Source organism: Bos javanicus, chromosome 26 (assembly GCF_032452875.1).
Source record: "Bos javanicus breed banteng chromosome 26, ARS-OSU_banteng_1.0, whole genome shotgun sequence".
Lineage (NCBI taxonomy): Eukaryota > Metazoa > Chordata > Mammalia > Artiodactyla > Bovidae > Bos > Bos javanicus.
In genome coordinates, this window is record NC_083893.1 from 27344234 (window position 1) to 27368526 (window position 24293).

Below are 24293 nucleotides of genomic sequence, written 5' to 3' on the forward strand. Positions count from 1 at the left end.
AGTGGGAAGGAATTCATGCTTATATCACAGCAGGGAAAATGACTTTAAAAGTTCTCCAGCAATTTCCACTCACTCCCATCTACTTAGTGGGGATTTTTTTTTAGCCACACCATTTCACTTTAGCAAGGCAAAACAACTTTTCTAAATTGGTTATACTAAATAATTCTCTTTTCTGTAGCCCCTACTTCCAAGGTGAAATCTGATTTTGCTCTCCATTTGAAAAAGGCCTCCAGGGCCGGCAGCCAGGAAGAGCTATACCACACCCGAGGAGCGGTGGCTGCGTGGGCGCAGGAGGGCCGAGAGGAGCTACTCCACGTTCAAGGTCAGGAGGGGCGGTGGTGAGGAGATACCCATCGTCCAAGGTAAGGAGCAGCGGCTGCGCTTTGCTGGGGCAGCTGTGAGGAGATACCCCACGTCCAAGGTAAGAGAAACCCAAGTAAGTGGTAAGTGTTGCGAGAGGGCATCAGAGGGCAGACACACTGAAACCATAATCACAGAAAATTAGTCAATCTAATCACACTAGGGCCACAGCCTTGTCTAACTCAATGAAACTAAGCCATGCCCATGGGGCAACCCAAGATGGGCGGGTCATGGTGGAGAGGTCTGACAGAATGTGGTCCACTGGAGAAGGGAATGGCAAACCACTTCAGTATTCTTGCCTTGAGAACCCCATGAACAGAATGAAAAGGCAAAATGATACGATACTGAAAGAGGAACTCCCCAGGTCGGTAAGTGCCCAATATGCTACTGGAAATCAGTGGAGAAATAACTCCAGAAAGAATGAAGGGATGGAGCCAAAGCGAAAACAATAGCCAGTTGTGCACGCGACTGGTGATAGAAGCAAGGTCCGATGCTGAAAAGAGCAATATTGCATAGGAACCTGGAATGTTAGGTCCATGAATCAAGGCAAATTGGAAGTGGTCAAACAGGAGATGGCAAGAGTGAACATCAACATTCTAGGAATCAGCTAACTATAATGGACTGGAATGGGTGAATTTAAATCAGATGACCATTATATCTACTACTATGGGCAGGAATTGCTTAGAAGAAATGGAGTAGCCACGATGGTCAACAAAAGAGTCCGAAATGCAGTACTTGGATGCAATCTCAGAAATGACAGAATGATCTCTGTTCGTTTCCAAGGCAAACCATTCAATATCACAGTAATCCAAGTCTATGCCCCAACCAGTAATGCTGAAGAAGCTGAAGTTGAACCGTTCTACGAAGACCTACAAGACCTTTTAGAACTAACACCCAAAAAAGATGTCCTGTTCATTATAGGGGACTGGAATGCAAAAGTAGGAAGTCAAGAAACACCTGGAGTAACAGGTAAATTTGGCCTTTAAATACAAAATGAAGCAGGGCAAGGCTACTAGAGTTTTGCGAAGAGAACACACTGGTCATAGCAAACACCCTCATCAACAACACAAGAGAAGACTCTACACATGGACATCACCAGATGGTCAACACCGAAATAAGACTGATTATATTCTTTGCAACCAAAGATGGAGAGGCTCTATACAGTCAGCAAAAACAAGACTGGGAGCTGACTGTGGCTCAGATCATGAACTCCTTATTGCCAAATTCAGACTGAAATTGAAGAAAGTAGGGAAAACCACTAGACCATTCAGGTATGACCTAAATCAAATCCCTTATGATTATACAGTGGAAGTGAGAAATAGATTTAAGGGCCTAGATCTGATAGATAGAGTGCCTGATGAACTATGGGCTGAGGTTCGTGACATTGTACAGGAAACAGGGATCAAGACCTTTCCCGTGGAAAAGAAATGCAAAAAACCAAAATGGCTGTCAGGGAGGCCTTACAAATAGCTGTGAAAAGAAAAGAAGCGAAAAGCAAAAGAGAAAAGGAAAGATATAAGCATCTGAATGCACAGTTCCAAAAATAGCAAGAAGAGATAAGAAAGCTTCCTCAGTGATCTGTGAAAAGAAATAGAGGAAAACAACAGAATGGGAAAGACTAGAGATCTTTTCAAGAAAATTAGAGATACCAAGGGAATATTTCATGCAAAGATGGGCTCGATAAAGGACAGAAATGGTATGGACCTAACAGTAGCAGAAGATATTAAGAGCTGGCAAGAATACACAGAAGAACTGTACAGAAAAGATCTTCACGACCAAGATAATCACGATGGTGTGATCACTCACCTAAAGCCAGACATCCTGGAATGTGAAGTCAAGTGGACCTTAGAAAGCATCACTACGAACAAAGCTAGTGGAGGTGATGGAATTCCAGTCGAGCTATTTCAAATCCTGAAAGATGATGTTGTGAAAGTGCTGTACTCAATATGCCAGCAAATTTGGAAAACTCAGCAGTGGTCACAGGACTGGAAAAGGTCAGTTTTCATTCCAATCCCAAAGAAAGGCAATGCCAAAGAATTCTCAAACTACCGCACAATTGCACTCATCTCACACTCTAGTAAAGTAATACTCAAAATTCTCCAAGCCAGACTTCAGCAATATGTGAACTGTGAACTTCCAGATGTTCAAGCTGGTTTTAGAAAAGGCAGAGGAACCAGAGATCAAATTGCCAACATCCACTGGATCATGGAAAAAGCAAGAGAGTTTCAGAAAATCATCTATTTCTGATTTATTGACTATGCCAAAGCCTTTGACTATATGGATCACAATAAACTGTGGAAAATTCTGAAAGAGATGGGAATACCAGACCACCTGACCTGCCTCTTGAGAAACCTGTATGCAGGTCAGGAAGCAACAGTTAGAACTGGACATGGAACAACAGACTGGTTCCAAATAGGAAAAGGAGTACGTCAAGGCTGTATATTGTCACCCTGCTTATTTAACTTCTATGCAGAGTACATCATGAGAAACATTGGGCTGGAAGAAGCACAGGCTGCAATCAAGTTTGTCGTGAGAAATATCAATAACCTCAGATATGCAGATGACACCACCCTTATGGCAGAAAGTGAAGAAGAACTAAAAAGCCTCTTGATGAAGGTGAAAGAGGAGACTGAAAAAGTTGGCTTAAAGCTCAACATTCAGAAAACTAAGATCATGGCATATGGTCCCATTACTTCATGGGAAATAGATGGGGAAACAGTGGAAACAGTGTCAGACTTTATTTTGGGGGGCTCCAAAATCACTGCAGATGGTGACTGCAGCCATGAAATTAAAAGATGCTTACTCCTTGGATGGAAAGTTATGACCAATCTAGATAGCACATTCAAAAGCAGAGACATTACTTTGCCAACATAGGTCCATCTAGTCAAGGCTACGGTTTTTCCAGTAGTCATGTATGGATGTGAGAGTTGGACTGTGAAGAAAGCTGAGTGCCGAAGAATTGATGCTTTTGAACTGTGATGTTGGAGAAGACCCTTAAGAGTCTCTTGGACTGCAAGGAGATCCAACCAGTCCATTCTGAAGGAGATCGTTCCTGGGTGTTCTTTGGAAGGACTGATGCTAAAGCTGAAACTCCAGTACTCTGGCCACCTCATGGGAAGAGTTGACTCATTGGAAAATACTCTGATGCTGGGAGGGATTGGGGGCAGGAGGAGAAGGGGACGACAGAGGATGAGATGGCTGGATGGCATCACTGACTCGATGGACGTGAGTCTGAGTGAACTCCGGGAGTTGGTGATGGACAGGGAGGCCTGGCATGCTGCAATTCATGGGGTTGCAAAGAGTCAGACATGACTGAGCGACTGAACTGAACTGAACAGAACTGATGGTAGAAGTGGAGGAATATAGTTGAAAACTGGGGTCTTGAAATGAAGAGCTTTATTTTCTACCAGTGTGTCATTTGAGATAAGCTACTTCACAACTCCATGCCTTAGACTCTTTATACCCAAAATTCAGCTGATGACAATATTGAGTGAAGTGTCTGTATGAGTCATAAATGAGATGATGCAGGAAAGGTGATTGTCAGTTACGTGGCACAGGGTAAGCCCTCTTTAATGTTCACCTTAGAGAACCACACATGAGTTTATATCCCATCTTACCACTCTCTGTAAGAAGTATGCAGTATGTAGATAAATTATTATGAATAACATCAGCTAATACAAGTGTCTCCCCCGCAGAACGTAAACAAAGCTTAAGTAACCTGTATTTACACTGCACAGTTTTAACCTGTTAAATGACTATTATCTACTGCACATGTATACGCACCCAATGACAGCGTGACTGGAGCAATATTGCTCCAGCTCTGGTCATTTGTGAGTCACTGCCAGGATTCCACCTGGTCTCTGGACCACAACACATGCTCCTATTTACTTTGCCTTTTTTTTTTCTTCTTTAAATCAACTGAAGTATTTTTCTTAGGCCTGCTCTAAGATAATAACAAGAAAATTATAGATCTCATGGGATGTTAATCACTGCTTAGCATTCATAAAATAAGGGCTGGAAACAAACATTTTAAATATGTTTATCCACGTTCCAACTATGATGATAGTTTCTGCATTTGGAAGAAGAAGCATAAGACTTGAATTATTGCCCCCAAATATCATCCAATATATTATTGTTGTCTGCCATTTTAGAGTCATTTAAACTCTCTAAGTTCCCTTTGTCTTGTTTGGAACTGTTCACTGATGTTTTGTAAAGGTCAAGGAAGAAAATGTACATGAAAGTGTTTTGTAAACTGTAAAGATCTGTGCCAGTGGATGGTGCTGATTTTCAGGAGATGTCCAAGAATTCTTCGGTGTTGTAGATTTAACTTCAACAACTAAACAGCTAGCTGGCTTTTCCAAAGAAAGAGAGTTTCCTTCACCCACCAGATCCCCGGATGATGCATTCCTAAGGACTCCATGGGGGAGAGTGGCCCAGCCAGTGCCATACTGGGATGCCCTGGGGTCTTGGTACAGAGTTCAGAAATGAGAACAAAACTGGCAAATGTCTTTTTTCCTTCTCTTGACATTTTATTTTTTTTCCTTTCAGTCACACAGCCTCAGCCCTATTCAATCAACAGATGAGCTTCATGCCATAGTATCAGAGGACCAGGATCCTAAACTCAGTACTGGGCAGTACAGACCCCGAGACCCGACCCCACTGGCACCGTCAGTGCTACAGAACTTAGCATTTCTGTGCCAGCTTGAGATATTCTCTGGCTTCGTGTCTTTCTTTAGGCCAATGGACTTCAATCCTGGCTGCACATTAGAATTCTATGAGGAATTTATTTTTTTAATACCAGTCTGAGCCTCATCCCAGAGCAGTTTACCTAGGATCACTCGTGGAGGTAAACATCAGTTTACATCAAAGCTCCTCAGATACAAAGCCTTCTTGGGGAATCATCACTTATAGCAAACCATAGCCAGACTGTAAGATTGTCTCTACTGAACCTGGAGAGAAGTAGGAATAAAATTCACCTATGGGGTCACTCAGAGTCGGACACAACTGAAGCGACTTAGCAGCAGCAGCAGCATATACTTAATGTGATCAAATCCTCTAAGTCACAATAATTAAACAAGAAACCAAAGAAAATCAAGCAAAATACAATAGTAACCACTGACAGTCAGCCAGGACACTTTTTCTCATTAGATGATCTTTTTACTGCCTACACAGATCTTGTTATAGATTCCAGTCCTCACCCTGACCCACAAGAATCAGAGAATCTCTGATTTGAATTTGCATTTCAACAGGCTCCCCAGAGCATCGAAGTCCACAAAAGCTTAGGACCATTGCTCTCCATGTGATTACATTAATTAAAGAGCTGTTGCATACTTTTTTTTGGGGGGGGGGCAATGTAATCCTTTTTTTTTTTTTTTGCAGCGGGGGGTTGGGGGTGGGAAAGGGGTCTCTGCTCTGGTTGTACAAGAAGAACCCAACTATATGAGCTTTAAAAATACATACCTGGGTTCCAGCCAGGCATCCAGGTATAGGACCTGCATTAATGAATTTTTTCTAAAGCTTTATATAGGATTTTGATAGACTGTGAACCTCTGTTACAAAGGCAATGCTACTTAAAAAAAAAAAAAGAAAGAAAGAAAAATATGCAGGAGCTGTATTTCAAAAGTATCTTTCCTTTGGTCAGGTGTCATTACCAAAACTAATTCCTCCATGCCAATTCTCTTTAGAATGAGAAAAAGAAAGACTTCCTGTCAATTTGCCTTCTGCACAGAAGGGAACACAGATTTACAAAGTATTTAAAGCAGTGGGCAGTCTGACCGTTCATTATTCAACACAGGAACCAAAGGCTCCCCAGGCATTATTAAACAAATTGATGAACAATGTGACTGGATTTAGAGGGAAGAAAAATGCTGCTGGAACTGAAACACAATGATTCTTCATCTGAATGTCTTGTGAGTAAAGACTCAGGAACTGACTTCATGGAGTTTCATATAGCTGGTGACAGCATTTACATCTCAAAAGCCCGCTTCTGCCTTCTCTGTGATGTCAGACACTGGAGATTTGGAAAAATGGGCACAGGGTGAAATGCAACTTAATTCTCTCCATCAAGGAGAGACAGGTTTCATAGCTCACCCTGCTGGGTGGTGTGTGTGGTGAGGCAGTCATTATGGCCTGGACAAATGGAAACCGAAGGTGATTACCACTTCCACCGCCTGGTTTGCTTTTGGACTTTGAGGCATGGGAGATGGAGTGCCAGTCTGGCCTGAGTTCACGACTTAACACAGAAGGATAATTTTTCCTGTAAATCCTGAAGGCAGGGTGAAGCCCCCAGAGCAAGCCACACTATTACCACGCAGCAGGGTGACTCCTGGAAGTGGATTTGAGGAACAAAAGCCTAAGAAATGTCCTTGTGGTAAATGCACATTCTTATAGGTGACGAAAGGGAAAAATAAGAGCCAGCTGTCACTCAAAGAGAAAAGGAAATACAGGTTGAGCCCTTGCACTGCTTCTAAGTTCCCTCACCAAACTAAACCAACCCCCACACACAGCCAATCAAGAGGAAGACAGCCATGATTTTCCATCTCTCCCAATTCTGTGATTGGCTTCAAAACACTGTCATCAATCATCCTAACAAGCACTTAAACAGTAAATCAAGGGCTATTAAAACACTTCTGACATTGAGCTTGCTTCCTCCAGCAAATCATAAATGCCCAGAATTTACAACATTTGCTGAGGGTGGAGAGAAGTTGCGGGGTTTTAAAAACAAATTTATTAGCTTGTTTCTTGTCCTGGGTTTTCCCCTTCTCTTCCCCCTGAAATAGTGATAAACTAAAATTGTTCAATGTCCTAACAGACTGCTAAATTCATGGTTAGGGTTCATATCATCAACTGAGCTACTCTGGATTTCAGTGGGATGATTTATAAGTGTGTGCTGGCAACAAGCCAAAAAACGTGGTGTCCTTTACTAATGGGGCCCAGGACTGTTTGATCAACATCTATATTCAAAATTCAAGGTAGTGAAATAATGTTGCAGGTCACTCCCTTCACAGTCAAAATCCTGGGGGACAAAGCCAAATCTAACTGTGAAATAGACTGAGTTAGATGGTAGTCACACACATCACTAACAAGTGGGGCAAACCTGGATAAGTCATTTATCCCCTCCAGACTTCCATTTGCTCAACAGTAACAGGCATGTATGGATGTGAAAGTCGGACTGTGAAGAAAGCTGAGCGCCGAAGAATTGATGCTTTTGAACTGTGGTGTTGGAGAAGACTCTTGAGAGTCCCTTGGACTGCAAAGAGATCCAACCAGTCCATTCTGAAGGAGATCAGCCCTGGGATTTCTTTGGAAGGACTGATGCTAAAGCTGAAACTCCAGTACTTTGGCCACCTCATGAGAAGAGTTGACTCATTGGAAAAGATCCTGATGCTGGGAGGGATTGGGGGCAGGAGGAAAAGGGAACGGCAGAGGATGAGATGGCTGGATGGCATCACTGACTCGATGGACATGAGTTTGAGTAAACTCTGGGAGTTGGTGATGGACAGGGAGGCCTGGAGTGCTGTAATTCATGGAGTCACAAAGAGTCGGACATGACTGAGCGACTGGACTGAACTGAACTGAACTGAACAGGCATGATTAATCTAGGTAACTCTGAAGATCTCTTTCCAAAATAAACTATTATTCAATCAGCTCATTAGACAGCAAAGTATTAATCAGCTACTTCAGGGCTTACATGAATGGCTAATGTGAGACTCTCCAATGTCCCTCCCTCCAAATTATGTGCCCTGGAAGTGTCTTCCACTTTGCCCTGGCAAATCTGATTCCTTATCCTTCACTTTCTTTCTCCCCTCAACACATGCTCAACATTGATTTTTGATTTAAACTCCCTTGGCTCTCTGCTTAGTTTCAGGTTAGCAGCACTTTCTGCTGGCAGGGCTGGGATGCACCAATTTTTAAGTCTACAGATTAACAAAAATGGAACTGTGATGGGGGCAACGTGCCAGCTGCTACTGAACAGTATCACCTTTTAGTTAGGCAGGAGCATAGTTGTTGCTTATCAGCAGCAGAAACTCTGTATATGATAATTCCCCTTGATGTCTCAAATACACGTCAAAATCAGCTTTTCTAAAATTGAGCTTGTGATCTTCCCCAAAATGGATCCTGTTTCAGAGATTCTTCTCTGGGTGAAAAGTACCCTCATCTACCCTGCTGTCAGGCAAGACATCTAGCCTTTATCCTCGACTCCCCCATCATTTTTATCCTTAACTCCCCTATTTATTTGTTTTTACTGGTTTATCCCAATCCGTACCATTTACTCCGTGAGCATTTCTTGAATATGAACAAACTGATGCATTCCCATCAATATAAACTTAACCTATGCACTATCCCTCTCCTGATTTTCTGCACTATTTTCCTACATGACTTGACAGTATTTTCTCTTGGATCTTCCAAAGTGCATATTTGTCCCCTTCTCTGCCCCCTCCCCCGCCCTGCCCCCCACCCTCCCCCCCCTCCGGATCCCAACTCTACTTGCCCTCCCTCCCTCCTCCTTCCTACTCTTGCCTACTGGTGTGGTCACATTTCACACCCTACTTCCCATGATCCCTCTCCCTCCCAGTAACACTGGAGTTCCTTCCCTTCTTTCTTGCATGGTTCCTCCCTCCACATGCCAATACCTCTGCAGAAGTCTTTGCACGCTTGCTTTTCACCCCACTTCACCTGGGCAATTTCTACTTGCCTCTTGCTCAACACTTTCTCTGAAAATCTGCCTTGTCACTACTATCCAGTGAGAATCCTCTAACTATAGGTTCAGCTCAATTCAGTCACTCAGTTGTGTCCCACTCTTTGTGACCCCATGAACCATAGCATGCCAGGCCTCCCTGTCCATCACCAACTGCCAGAATCCACCCAAATCCATGTCCATTGAGTCAGCGATACTATCCAACCATCTCATCCTCTGTCGTCCCCTTCTCCTCCTGCCCTCAATCTTTCCCAGCATCAGGGTCTTTTCCAATGAGTCAGCTCTTCGTATCAGGTGGCCAAAGTACTGAAGTTTCAGCTTCAACATCAGTCCTTCCAATGAACACCCAGGACTGATCTCCTTTAGGATGGACTGGTTGGACCTCCTTGCTGTCCAAGGGACTCTCATGAGTCTTCTCCAACACCACAGTTCAAAAGCATCAATTCTTTGGTGCTCAGCTTTCTTTATAGTCTAACTCTCACATCCATACATGACCACTGGAAAAACCACAGCCTTGACTAGATGGACCTTTGTTGACAAAGTAATGTCTCTGCTTTTTAATATGCTGTTTAGGTTGGTCATAACTTTCCTTCCAAGGAGTAAGCATCTTTTAATATCATGGCTGCAATTATAGGTTCTTATAAGGACAAATATTCATTCCTCTCAGCACTTAACTCTACATGAATACTTATTTTTGTTTTTATTTCCATGGTGGCTCTCCCACTAAACTGTAACCTTTCTGAAAGCTGAAACCATTTCTGATTTTGCCCACCAATATGCTCTCAGGGTCTAGTATATCAAAAGCACTCAAACGTATTTATTGAATGAATGAAGTGGATGGTTGATGATAGCAGTTAAATGTTTTTTTTTTTCCATAGCACCATTGGCCATTCCAGGTCCAAGTCTTTGCTTTTAGTATGTGATTTTTCCTTGCCTAGAGATCTCTTAACACCAAGTTGCCTACACCAACACCTTTAAAAAGAAGGACTTGCTTTTCAAAAAAATTCTTCTTCTTTTTTTTTTTTTTTGGTCACTCACATGCAGTGTCCCAATAGAAAAAGCCCACTTTAAAAGCATGCTGCTAAAAATCAACGTTTATGACTCCCTTGTCTTATTTCAGCCCAACTTGTTCAGATTTTTCTATTTCCCTTTAAAAAAAATGAGACCTACTTACATCTCTCTCCAAATTGTTGCTGTGCAACCCCACCCCAGCCAACTTCCTATGCCCTCCTCCAGATACTCCTTGGTGACTTTTATCTCTATTCATTTCTCCCTTTTCCGAATTCTTACCAGGTTTATTAGCTTGGCTATACTGAATCTATATACACACACACAGGCACATACCTCCACACACACACACAAATCACTCAAAATCAAATGTATTTCCCCTCCCTCAGAGCCTGAGGCACATGCCTGCCTCTGTCTGCTTATCTTTCTCTTCCTTTGCTTTTTCAGCTTAAATATCCTGTTCTCAGAGAGGTTTGCCCTGATCATCAAATTTAAAGAAATTCTTCCTGTCATTCTTTCTCAGGGCAAGAGTGATTTTTCCCTTCTAAATATGATTTCTCCAATTACACGGTGAATTTTGTGTGTCTTCTTCTTTTTAACAGGTGTCCTACTCCATAAATTCTAAAGCTCTTGAAAAAAGGTCCTAGCACAACTACAAACCATCTAAAATCTTGCAGAGTCCCTGGCACATTGCAAGTGCTCAGTAAATATTTCTGGATGTGGAATTATTTCAACTAATGGATGGGTGTATTATTCCAGCCTCTGGATTAGGGCTCTAAATCACTCAAGGTCTGAAATCATGTGTCTCACTTGTTTTGTATCCCTCATAATTAGGTGAGGCTAGGCTTTGTCAGCTCTGGCACCAGAGACATTTGGGTCCAATAATTCTTTGTTGACCTAATAATCCTTTGTTGCATGTGGCTGCCCTGCATACTGTAGTGACATCCCTGGCCTCCACCCACCAGATGCTGGTAGCAAACACCCACCATCAGTCGTAACAACCAAAAATGAGCCCAGACATTGCCAAATATCCTTGAGAGCAAAAATCATCCCTAGAACCCTGCTGAGAATCACTGGATTAAATACTTAATTTGCTCAATATTGATTAACAGATGGCAAACTGGCTTCACCTCTGGGATCTACAGAATCCCTCAATATCTTGGTGGAATTACTTCAATATAGCCAAGGAACAGAACAAGTACCTATGAGCAGTGCACACTTCAAGTGCTAGAAACTGAAGCCAACTTGGCCAGGAGCCTATGTAACTTCTGCCTTAGTAATTGGTTTCTCAATAGCTGCAACTCATTGGAACATCCTTGGAACACTAGGTGAATTTATATCTTGTTTTCTATTCCCTGAACTCACCAATTAAGTTCTCATCATTGTAACTATTTTTTTTTTTAATCTTCCAGTCTGCTACATCCTCCTGAGGGGTAAGAATATGTTTCATTGTGCTGCCTTCTGCAATACTCTAGAGAACCTGAGCAAAGTGGCTCCTTAATAAAGAATTTTTGGTGAACTTTGCCATTTGCTCTGTACATACTTTTTTTTTTTTAATCAAACAGTGAAAGATACATACACAGAGAGAGAGAGAGAGAGAGAGAGAGATGGAAGATGAATTGAGTAGTATATTGGTCTAAAATTGTGACAGGACTGAAAAACAAGTAATTATCTCCTTACCATAAGTTTTGACATCTGGGCTCAGAGGCAGAGAGAGGAAGAGGCAAGACTGGAAAAAACTTCAATTCTTATTTTTAGTGGTAGTTGAGAAGAACCAGCAGGAACTTTCATAATGAATGGCTTGAAAGTTGTATAATACAGAATGCATTTTAATGTCCTCTATAATACTTATCACTTAAAACACCTCTTTACAAAGAGGGAATAAATGATGTCAATGTTGTTTTCATTGGAAAATTTAATGCTTGTTATATCTTACCCGTTAGATGATACTACACTAATGGCAGAAAGTGGAAAGGAACTAAAGAACCTCTTGTTGAAGGTGAAAGAGGAGAGTGAGAAAAAGCAGGGTTAAAACTCAACATTCAAAAAACGAAGATCATGGTACCCAGTCCCATAACTTCATGGCAAATTTTATTTTCTTGAACTCCAAAATCACTGTGAATGGTGACTGCAGCCATGAAATTAAAAGACACTTGCTCCTTGGAAGAAAATCTATGACAAACCTAGACAGTGTACTAAAAATTAGAGATACCACTTTGCAGGCAAAAGTCTATATAGTTAAAGCTAGGGTTTTTCCAGTAGTCATGCATGGATGTGAGCCTTGGCCATGAAGAAGGCTTGGGGGCAAAGAATTGATGCTTTCAAATCGTGGTGCTGGAGAAGACTCTTGAGAGTCCCTTGGACAGCAAGGAGATCAAACCAGCCAATCCTAAAGGAAATCAACCCTGAATATTCACTGGAAGGACTGATGCTGAAGCTGAAGCTCCAGTACTTTGGCCACCTGATGTAAAGAGCCAACTCACTGGAAAAGAGCCTGATGCTGGGAAAAATTGAGGGCAGGAAGAGAAGAGGGAGACAGAGGATGAGATGGTTGGATGGCATCACCAACTTAATGGACATGAGTTTGAGCAAACTCTGGGAGATGGTGAAGGACAGGGAAGCCTGGTGTGCTGCAGTCCGTGGGGTTACAACGAGTTGGACAGGACTTAGAAAATGAACAACAGTAAAGCACTAGGCAACTTACTTAAATTCCAGTCTTCTGATTTTAAATCTTACATACTTTCCACCCTGACCCCACTGTCTCTCATAGGGAACAAACCTAATAATCCTTCTGGCTCCCTATCTTTTCTTCTGCCAGTTGTGGTCATTTTACTTTCTTACTCTTGAGCACGGTCTGCCTTTGAAAAGAGTATCTGCTGAGACCTCAAACCAGGAGCATGTAGGGATTCCTAGGACATACACATCACTTCATAATCTGAAACCTCAATTGAAGTGCTTTGTCTGGATTATGACAGGGCTGTGTGTGACCCACAGTACCATCATCTGTGATGTGAATAAACAGGAAATTCCCCGAGCTACTTGCTTCAAGGGAGGCTTAATAGTGCTACATAGTAAATGGCACAAAGCTGCACAAAAGCTGGATAGGATTTTAGCTCTCACCTCTAGCAAAACAAAAACAACAACAACAAAAAAAAAACAGCAACTTTTCCCCATAGATTAGGAGCAGCAGGATATGGGTGGACTGACCATATATGTCCTGGCTTGCTCAAGACAATCCCAATTATTCCTGTGGTTTCAACACGATTAGTTCTAGTGTCCCTTCTCTAAAGGGTTTCCATTTGGAAGCTAATGGCACCGTCATGCTAAATATAGTTTAGCACAATTTCACATTGCGCATGACAGGTTTAGTGTATCTTCAAGTTTAAGGTATAATCACATTGAAAATGGTCATGCTTCATTCCCAGAGGTTGTTCATGACATTAGATAGGGTTTTAGGGGGTAGGTGACAAATTCCTCCCCCCGTCTTTGAAGGCTACAATATCACTTCTCAAAAAAGGAGCTTTATACTCAGAGATTAAATTGCCAACATCTTTTGGATCACAGAAAAAGCTAGAGAATTCCAGAAAAAACATCTACTTCTGATTCATTGACTATGCTAAGGCCTTTGACTATGAGATCACAACAAACTGTGGAAAAATTCTTAAAGAGATGGGAATACCAGACCACCTTACCTGCCTCCTGATAAATCTGTATGCAAGTCAAGAAGCAACAGTTAGAACTGGACATGGAGCAAAGGACTGGTTCCAAATTGGGAAATGAGAACATCAAGGCTGTATACTGTCATCCTGCTTATTTAACTTATACCCAGAGTACATTATGCAAAATGCCGGGCTGGATGAAGCACAAGCTGGAATCAAGATTGCCTGGAGAAATATCAATGACCTCAGACATGCAGATGACACCACCCTAATGGTGTGCTGCAGTCCATGGGGTCACAAAGATTCAGAAACAACTGAGTGACTGAACAACAACAATACTCAAACCACTGTTACCCCCATCACCACAGGGTTCCAGGGAACAAGAGGCCACTGCAGAGAGAAAACCAGATGCTGAGCATGAGCTGCAGGGGGTGGCCCAGGACCAACATCCAGGTTCATACCTGTATCTGTAAGCAGGTGCTAAACAAACATGACCAGTCACTTAAAACACAGTTTTGTTTCTATCTTCTCTTAAATTTTATTCTTTGGGAGCAAACTTCCCATACTCTTGAATGAAATGACTGACATATCCCTTTTATGTTTATTTATTTTATGTTTATTTTAACATAACAGATAGTGCCAAAGTTACTTTATAACATATGCATGGTCTTAATTCAATAAATAAAATGTCAGCTGAAGACACTAATCAAAAAGCTGCACTGGACTGTATTAAATCCTCTTCCTTTTCTCCCCCTCCAGCTCATACCTCCCACGTTGAGCTCCCTGACTCCTTTCAGGTTGATGCCTGTATTGTGGAACTCTCTGAGTCATCTAATCAAGCTTCTTCAAATCTCTCCCCACTGCCTTGTTCCAGGACAGCACCAGAGGGTGGAAGGACATGGAACAAGGGCCTTTCTTCCTTGTGCGTGGGATCTAGCACTCTGGGCATAGCAGATGGTGAAAATAACTCTTTCCTTGATGAGGTTTTCAGAGCCTTCAGCTGGCCCCCTATCCTGAATTCCCATGACCAGGAGGGTTACAGCTCTTGGAGCCCCTCTCCCCCAAGGATGGTTACCTAGAAGTCCAATTCCAAGGCATTCATTCCACTGTGAGGTCACCTTGTGCCTTCAGACAGGCTTGCTAAACATGACTTGAGAGGACCCCGGGACCCTGTCTCCTTCACTGTCCTTTCTAAACACCCCTGCTTCCCCAGACTCAATGCACCACAGGACCAACACGCTATTTGACCCACCATCCAGCAGGTGGTCAGCTCTTGCCTCGCCCTCTAGACTTTATAGGCAAGAGTCAGATCCCAATTGTTATGCCAGTTTAATTGTACCAGTCAAGGGTCCAGTGTCCGTCTTTTGCATTGCCAAATTTGAGGTGGGGGTATGTCCATGCCTTCACCACAACATCACGGGGACAGGAAACAGCCCAGTACTCTGTCAACTCTTTCTCATGAAATCCTCTTCATCTATCTCCTCACACTGCAAGTCCCACTGAGTGTTTCTCCCTCCCTGATCTTTACCGGGTTCAACTGATGTGACCGTCATTGAACTTCTGAAATAGGGAAGATGGGATTCAGAGTATAATTTTCTCTAGATCTCTTTGTAAGGATATCAACCTTACACAATTCTCTCACCCTCCTGACCTGTTTGCATATTCTCTATTTGCTTGAAGATTATGAATGCCCTAAAACAGTTTCCCACAGTCATTTCTGTAGTAAACTAGCAAACAGCTAGCAAGGGTTGAAGAGGGAGGGGAGTGGCTATCTCACCGTTACCCTTGGAACCTATTGCACAGGCACCTCAGTAGAAATTATATACACTCAGTAGAAGCTGTAAGTACCTATAGCCCTTTGTGAGTATTAATATCAAGGGTCTGGTGTCCACGAAGGCAAAACCACCTAAGCAGGCTGACACCCTTCCTCTGTCCATTACAAATTCAATCTGAACAATGCTTATTTCTTTCTATGTTGCCTGAATTTCCAGAAAGTCACTCTCTATGGCCCTACTTCCTACAATCCAAGCACCTCACTGCCACCAGGGAAATCTAAGAAATTGCTTTCCTGTGTGCTCTATCTTACACCAAGTTGAGAAATCCCCTTTGATCTGCTGAATTTTTGAAGTCCCAGAAGTAGAAAACACTAAGAAATTTATTAAAAAGGTCAAGAATCTGAAAATGCCACTTGTAAGTGGACAGACTCAGTGAATAGCCAGGTCTCCTCAGGTGGTGAAGATTAAGGTTTGAAAAGGAATGAGAGGGATAAGCTACTTTGGGCTCTTTTGTTTTGTGCCAAGAACAAAGGTTTTATTACCTTGGGGCAGGTTTCATGGGTCATGTACTCAACATGCAACCATCACTGTGCAGTAATGTAGAACCTCAACAGAGAAAGAAATTACAGGGCTGGATTGTGAGTTAGCTTCACTTCAACATGAAGATCCCCAATCCCCCTTTTAAATGTTTATAAGTGTAAACATACAATACAAGCAGACAAAACTGCTGATCAGAAAGTCATTGAGACCATCAAATAATAGAATTGTTCGAAGGCTTTTTGGCAAAAAAAAAAAAAAGCACATTTTCTTAGAGAAGGTTTAGATTCATCACAAAAATAAGTGGAAAGTTCAAAGAGTTCCTATATGTCCTTGGCCTCCAAACACCCCCAGTCCTCTTCATCATCAACGTCTGCACCAGAGTGGTAAATTGGTTATAAAGGAAGAACAAACACTGACACACCAACATCATTGTAAACCCATAGCTCACATTAGGGTCCACCCTTGGTGTTTATTATATGGTTTTTGGCAAATGTATATAATGACAGGTACCAACCATTGTCCAGAAGAAGGAAATGATAACCCACTCCTATATTCTTGCCTGGGAAATCCCATGGACAGAGGAACCTGGCAGGTTGCAGTCCATGGATCACAAAAGAGTTGGACACCACTTAGTGACTAAACAACTCATCATTGTAGTATCTTACAGAATAGTTTCAATGACCTAAATATACCCCCTATATTCCAACTATTTCTCTCCCAAGATCCTGGAAATGACTGATTCTTTTATAGCCTCCACAGTATTAATACCTTCCAGAATGACATACAGTTGGAACCATGAAGCCTTTTCAGATAAGCTGCTTTCGCTATGCAACATGCATTTAAGGGCCCTCCACATCTTTTCATGGTATGATAGCTCATCTCTTTTCAGAAGTGACTGATAACTCATTGTCTGGATACACCACAGTTTATTTATCCATTCACCCACGAAGGAAATCTTGTTGCATCCAAGTTTCGGCAATTATATATGAAACTGCTATAAACATCCATGTGCAGGGTTTTTGTGCGGAAATAAATTTTCAAGTTATTTGGGCAAATATGAAGGAGCAAAATTACTGAATCATATGGCAAAATTATGTTTAGTTTTATAAAACAAAAAACTGTCAAACTGTCTCAAAAGTGGCTATGCCATTTTTTGTACTCGCAACAGCAACAAATGAGAGTTCCTGTTACCCTACATCCTCCAGAGCATTTGGTTTTGTCAATGTTGTGGATTTTAGCCATTCTAAAAATGTGTAGTGAAATACTGTTATTATAATTTTCAATTTCTTTATATCATATGATTATGGACATCTATTCACATGCTTATTTTCAATCTGCATACCTACTTCAGTTCATTCTTTACAGTTGAGTTTTAAGCATACTTTGTATATTTTGGATAACATCCCTATGTCAGATGCTTTTTGCAACTATTTTCTGTCAGTCTGTGGCTTCCCATTCTTTTGCAAAGCTTTCTTAATGATCATCTACTTTTCCATTAAAAATAATTTGTTTTAATAAGAAATGCATGCTGGTGGTGTCTGATAAACTGCTCAATGATTTAAAGGAATCTTTTAGTTGACTGGATATGATAAAACTGCCCAATCTGGTAAAAATATAAAACTAAGCCAAACAAAACCAAAACAAACAAAACTCTAACATTTGTTAATAATATAAAAATCCCACAAACCTCAATATCATATAGACATTATGCTTCATAAGGACCTTGTCGGACAAGTTGCCCATCATCCTCTATCTATTTCTGCAGATATTAATGCTGATGCTGAAGAACCCCTGAGAGACAGATTAAACAGAAATCCCCACTTATTTTAAAAATGTTTTACATTTAACTACATTTTGTTTTGTTTTAGTTTTTGCATTTTGGGTTAACACAATTACAGCATGAATTCACTTTTTTATTCTGAAACAACAGACAAGCAAAATGTACTATTTGTGTAAATTTCATAAATATCTAGGGTTATATTAATTGCTGTTCTGCTGTTAACAAATTTCAGATCTTCTGATTTCTGAAAAATGACAATTTGTTGGCTCACTTGCAAGACAGTTCAGTTCAGTTCAGTCGCTCAGTCGTGTCCCACTCTTCGCAACCCCATGAACCATAGCCACCAGGCCTCCCTGTCCATCACCAACTCCTGGAATACACCCAAACCCATGTCCATTGAGTTGGTGATGCCATCCAACCATCTCATCCTCTGCCATCCCCTTCTCCTCCTGCCCTCAATCTTTCCCAGCATCAGGGTCTTTTCAAATGAGTCAGCTCTTTGCACCAGGTGGCCAAAGTATTGGAGTTTCAGCTTCAATCAACATCAGTCCTTCCAATGAACACCCGGGATTGATCTCCTTTAGTATGGACTGATTGGATCTCCTTGCAGTCCAAGTGACTCTTAAGAGTCTTCTCCAACACCACAGTTCAAAAGCATCAATTCTTCGGCACTCAGCTTTCTTTATAGTCCAAATCTCACATCCATACATGACCACTGGAAAAACCATAGCCTTGACTAGATGGACCTTTGTTGACAAAGTAATGTCTCTGCTTTTGAATATGCTGTTTAGGTTGGTCATAACTTTCCTTCCAAGGAGTAACTGTCTTTTAATTTCATGGCTGCAGTCACCATCTGCAGTGATTTTGGAGCCCATAAAAATAAAGTCAGCCACTGTTTCCACTGTTTTCCCCATCTATTTGCCATGAAGTGATGGGACCAGACGCCATGATCTTAGTTTTCTGAATGTTGAGCTCTAAGCCAACTTTTTCACTCTCCTCTTTCACTTTCATCAAGATGCAAGACATATTTAAAGAAACACACAGATAGTTTCTAAAACATCTACTTAAAATATTATTTTTTAATTATCCTTTTACTCGATCCTGTAGTATGCATCACAGAGTACACAGCAGAAATTCCATTCTGTAATCAGTGAGTCTTTGCAAACTAAAATACCGAAATTCTGGCAATAATGCCAATTTGGAGCAGGAAAAGCACCACAATCCTGGATAAATGACAATTCTTCTATGTTGTTTTCTGTTGTATAGCACAAAGACCTGGTCTCCTATTCTATCTTCCACGACAACCAGAGAGAGCAGCTTCAGACCCTGCCCTAGGTCCACTGCTGACCAGCCCCCACCCATGCCATCCTCTCTGGATGCCATGTTTCCACATGGAAGGGTATTCACTTCCTGCTTTCAGACTCCTGGATGGGACCCACCGCCACATTTAACTGGCTGTCCCTGAAGCAAAAGTTTAAAACCCAAATAACACCAGCTCCCTGCTTAGCATGAAATTGGCTTGAAATACACATGCTCTTAAACATCCCCTCTTGATGGTCTCAGGTTTTCTCATTGATGTGTAGCTGCTCAAAAGCCCCAGGACAAGTGCCAGAGTCTTCCCAACCCTGAATACAATTCTTCCCCTCACTGTCCCCTCTTTTGAACAACTGCTTGAGAGAATTAATGTGCTTCAGCTCAGACAATTAGTTTTTCCTTTCATGTCTAAATAACCTGCAATTCGTTCATGCAGCATTTTGCATATAATTGCTTCAAGTCTATTTCCGTGTTTTTTTTTTTTTTTATGATGAAAGTGTTCCTTTCCACAAAACAACTCAACAGAGAACAATCGTCCTGAATCTTTAGGGGTAATACTAGAGCCCTGGGGAGAGTATATTTGGTGGAAAAATGAAGCTGATGATTTTGTTAAGATTTCCTTGATGGAAAGGAGTTATTGCCTTGACAAGCATATCAGACTCTGAAAGAGTGGTGTTCCTAGAAATCTGTGCACAAAACCAACGTTTCATATAAACACATTACCAGGACTCTGCTATTAAGAAAAGATCATAAAATTAAATGAAAGTAGAACATGACATTAAAAAAAAATAGTAACTTCATTATTGGTAAATCTTGAGGTTCATATGGGATATTATCCATCTAAAGAGAATACAGGAGTAAATCTGGAGACAGCGAATGCATTTAATTCCAGCTACAGCATACACTAACATATGTACTGGGAGTTATATTCATTGTAGCATCCTTTATAGTAATGAAAAAATAGAAACAACATAAATGTTAATCAAGAGACTATATTTTTAAGACAAAAAATACTAAAGTAGATCCATACAACAAACTATGCCACAGCCATTAAGAATGCTGCTGCTGCTGCTGCTAACTCGCTTCAGTCATGTCCGACTCTGTGCGACCTCACAGACAACATCCCACCAGGCTCCCCCATCCCTGGGATTTTCCAGGCAAGAACACTGGAGTGGGCTGCCATTTCCTTCTCCAATGCAGGAAAGTGAAAAGTGAAAGTGAAGTCGCTCAGTCAAGCCCGACCCTCAGGGACCCCATGGACTGCAGCCTTCCAGGCTCCTCCCTCCATGGAATTTTCCAGGCAAGAGTACTGGAGTGGGGTGCCATTGCCTTCTCCATTAAGCATATGCATATTTAAAATAATGTGTGTGCCTTGGGGGTAAAAAAAAAAAAAAAAAAAAAAAAACCTCTAGAGCCAAAGAGAACTGTGTTTTAATACTGATTTGCCTCCTTACCATTCATTTAATATTGGATTAGTCACTTTGTCTTTCTGAGACTCAATGTCTCATTTGAAAAGTGGAGAATAAAAAAAAAAAATGTGCCTGGCCCTTGAACAACACAGGTTAGAACTGTGCTGGTGCACTGATATGCAGATTTTTCTACAATATGATCCATGGTCAGTTAAATCTTTGGATGCTGAATCACAGATATAGAGAAACCACACACACACAGAGGAACTGTGTATACAGAAGGTTAAATATAATTTTTACAGATTTTCAAGTGTGTGGAGGGTTACCCCTAATGCTCACATTGTTTAAGGGTCAACTGTGATTACCTGGGAGGATATTTCAGGGAACAAAATGAGATGATCTGTGTGAAGTCCTTAGCAAATGATAAAGTTAACTTTTATCAATATCATTACATTGAACTGCCACCCATATATAATTCAGGAAACAGGAAGATCTGTTTTCATCCATTTCTATTCTTGTTCCTAAACATCTGATGTTTGTCAAAGGTGTTTATCTGTTACATCTCAGAGGCAACCTGACAATCCACTGCCCTGAACCAGTTCCAGGCTAACTGCAAGGGATGGGCAGTGCAGAGGAAACCTACAAGTGTCAGAAAGTTGCCTTTGCTTTGTTACTATGCTAAGACCCCCATCCAGGCTAACTGCAAGAGATGGGCAGTGCAGAGGAAACCTAAAGTGTCAGAAAGTTGCCTTTGTTTGTTACTATGCTAAGACCCCCATCCAGGCTAACTGCAAGGGATGGGCAGTGCAGAGGAAACCTACAAGTGTCAGAAAGTTGCCTTTGCTTTGTTACTATGCTGAGATCCCCACTCAAAGGAGGAGCTTGTACTTTGCTGGGCACAATTAGTACAATTGGCAAGAATGCCTGAGGGACCAGGCATGCCCTGCCTATTCCTGGAGATCTCCACCCTTTCCCCCAGTTTGAAGACCCAACTGCCTTATTACCCCTGAAAGTCTCCCACTTTCCTCCCTTTGGAGAGCAGGTATCTTTAGAGCATAAGCTGTCCTTTCTCCATTCTTTGATCAAGGAATAAAGTTTCTGCTCTGCTTTGCTGAGCATTGTGTTGAAGGCAATTGTCTCGAATGCCACTAGGCAAGGGAAGTACCCCGCTGGAGTCCACCTGATATGAGAGGGTTGGTGACAGAATCACCCTGTAGTTTATAGAGGGGAAAAGAGGGGGATAAATTAGGAGTATGAGATTAACAGAAACGAACTACAACAGTGGTGGTGGTTTAGTTGCTAAGTCATATCTAACTCTTGCGACCCCGTGGACTGTAGCCTGTACAGACTGTAGCCTGTAGCCTGCCATAGGATTTTCCAGGCAAGAATACTGGAGTTCGTGGCCATTTCCTTCTCCAGAGGATCTTACTGATCCAGGAATCAAACCTGTGTCTCCTGCTTGGTAAGCAGATTCTTTATCACTATGCCACCTGGGAAGCCCCCTTTACTGTATAGTACAGGGAGCTATATTCAATACCTTGTAAAACTATAATGAAAAAAAAATCTGAAAAAGAATATGTATATATGTATAACTCAATCACTTTGCTGTACACCTAAAACTAACACAATATTGTAAGTCAACTATATATTTTTTTAAAAAAGGTTAAAATTGGGAATCTCAAATGGTTAAAACTAATATAATATTAAGAAAGAAGGTAAGATACAGAAGTAGATTCTGAAATCTTATCTAGAAGTATAAATAGGCACATATCTAACAGTTAAGTCTGATGTAAGAGAATTATTCAATTCTTTAGTAATATTTCCCTCATAGCTCAGTTGGTAAAGAATCCACCTACAAGGCCGGAGACGCCGGTTTGATTCCTGGGTTGGGAAGATCTGGTGGAGAAGGGACAGGCTACCCACTCCAGTATTCTTGGGCTTCCCTTGTGGCTCAGCTGATGCAGAATCCGTCTGCAATGTGGGAGACCTGGGTTTGATCCCTGGGTTGGGAAGATCCTCTGGAGAAGGGAAATCTTCCAGAACACTCCAGTATTCTGGCCTGGAGAATTCCATGGACTGTATAGTCCATGGGGTTGCAAAGATTCACACACAACTGAGCAACATCACTACTTCACTACTTCTTAGTAGTATTATGATGATATTAGGCCAAGCGTCTTACACAATAACCATTCTTCCCAAAATATTTCTAAGGGAGATATATATAGCCAAGAGACAATGACTAATGCTTAAGTATGTTATGATGGACTTTATCCAGTTACTAGGAGTAGAACATAAAAGAAAAATAATATATTTTACGGTTATAGCCAGGGTTCTTCTGAGCTAGGTACATGGATGGGAGGCAGAGGCCAGACAAGAGGAGTGTGCAGCATCCTGTCCTGGCCAGGTCCAGGTTCACTGAAGCAGTAATCCCACCTGAGTGTGTGATCTGGCATTTGGAGGGACTATGGGCAGAGCTGTTCCAATCGCCCAGGAGGAGGCGGAGAGCAGCAAGGACAAGCAAGTCTGCCCCACACAGAGGAGGACGGGGATGTCAGCTTCCACCCACCCACCTGCTAGGTCTACTTTTTCTCACTCTTGTCTTTTTTCTTAGCATATAAACTTTCCACAGTTTACATGTTTTTTTCTAAATTAGGTATGTGTATATACATAATTTTTTGGAAAAATTTGTTCTTGCAATTGCATCTAATTAAAGAATATTATTAAAGCACATCAATGACAAGACACATGACAACATTCATAGGAAAGACGTGACTCTCATAAGTGAGAAACTGATGGTTCCTTCTGTGTCATTCTTTCTCCCTGAATATGCTTCAATGGTTAGGAGCTGCTTCATGTTCAGGGATGGCTTAGCCTTAGAGGAGGGACTTAGAAGGGGATTACATTGAAGATCAGAAGAGAATGAAGTTTTCCAGAACAAAAGATTTCTAAAATCTTCTAAAATTGCTCATTCGTTTTCCATTTCCTTTCCACCGTGTATTACATGTAGGCCTCTCTGTAACAGTTAATAGAAAAATTCAAATTATATTTTAAAAATGAAGGGGAAAAGGTCTGAGATCTGAGAACAGAAAAAGATATGAATTGGCCCATTAGAGATAACTGAGTTCCACCGAAATATGGCTTGTGTTTACTTTCTGTCCATATTAAAATGGCTTTTTTATGAAAGAAAATGTGCTGGCTTTTTCTTCCCCTTTCTTTCTGTCTGCTAATGAAGCCACATCAAGACAGATAAGAGTTCTAATCAGTTTCTGGAAAAGCAGATCCCCAAGAAAGGCTGTTTTGCAGACTTTCTGGTTCATTTTGCCTCCATTGTTTTAGTGACCTGAATGTATGGAAAATCAGATTTTGTCACTTAAGCTGCTATTCTTGGCTGAATTTTAGAGTACTCAGCAAGGTTCTGTAACAAACAAATGACCCTACCCCCACCCCTCACCCCCACCTCCACCCAGCATATATCTGAATATGCATTTGCTTAGATTCTAGCCAGGAAGATGAAGATAAATGGTGCAGGGTCACTAAAATTCCCATACTAATCATTTTGAGTGTGGTGTAAAACGAATGATTGCTAAGAGAGAAGGGGTGATGGGGCTCCTTCTGCTTAAGAAAATTAATCAGTTAAAGGGTTAAGACTGATTGGTTAGAAAACCACCAGAAAGGTCACTCCTAACAGAGTCATTAAACTTAGAGTAAACGGCCATCAGCTTACCCTGCAAAGTGAGTGGCCTGGCTGCT

General features: G+C 41.5%; 1 protein-coding gene and 1 long non-coding RNA gene across 6 annotated transcripts in view; one reads left to right on the forward strand and one right to left on the reverse strand.

Annotated features, from left to right (window-relative positions):
- SORCS1 (sortilin related VPS10 domain containing receptor 1) overlaps positions 1-24293 on the reverse strand; it is a 574694-nt gene that overhangs the window by 307900 nt on the left and 242501 nt on the right. The gene's annotated exons all lie outside the window — the stretch shown is intronic.
- On the forward strand, positions 10864-11584 carry LOC133239662 (uncharacterized). Its single transcript, XR_009733923.1, has 2 exons — positions 10864-11394; positions 11479-11584. It is a non-coding gene; the product is annotated as an uncharacterized LOC133239662 (long non-coding RNA).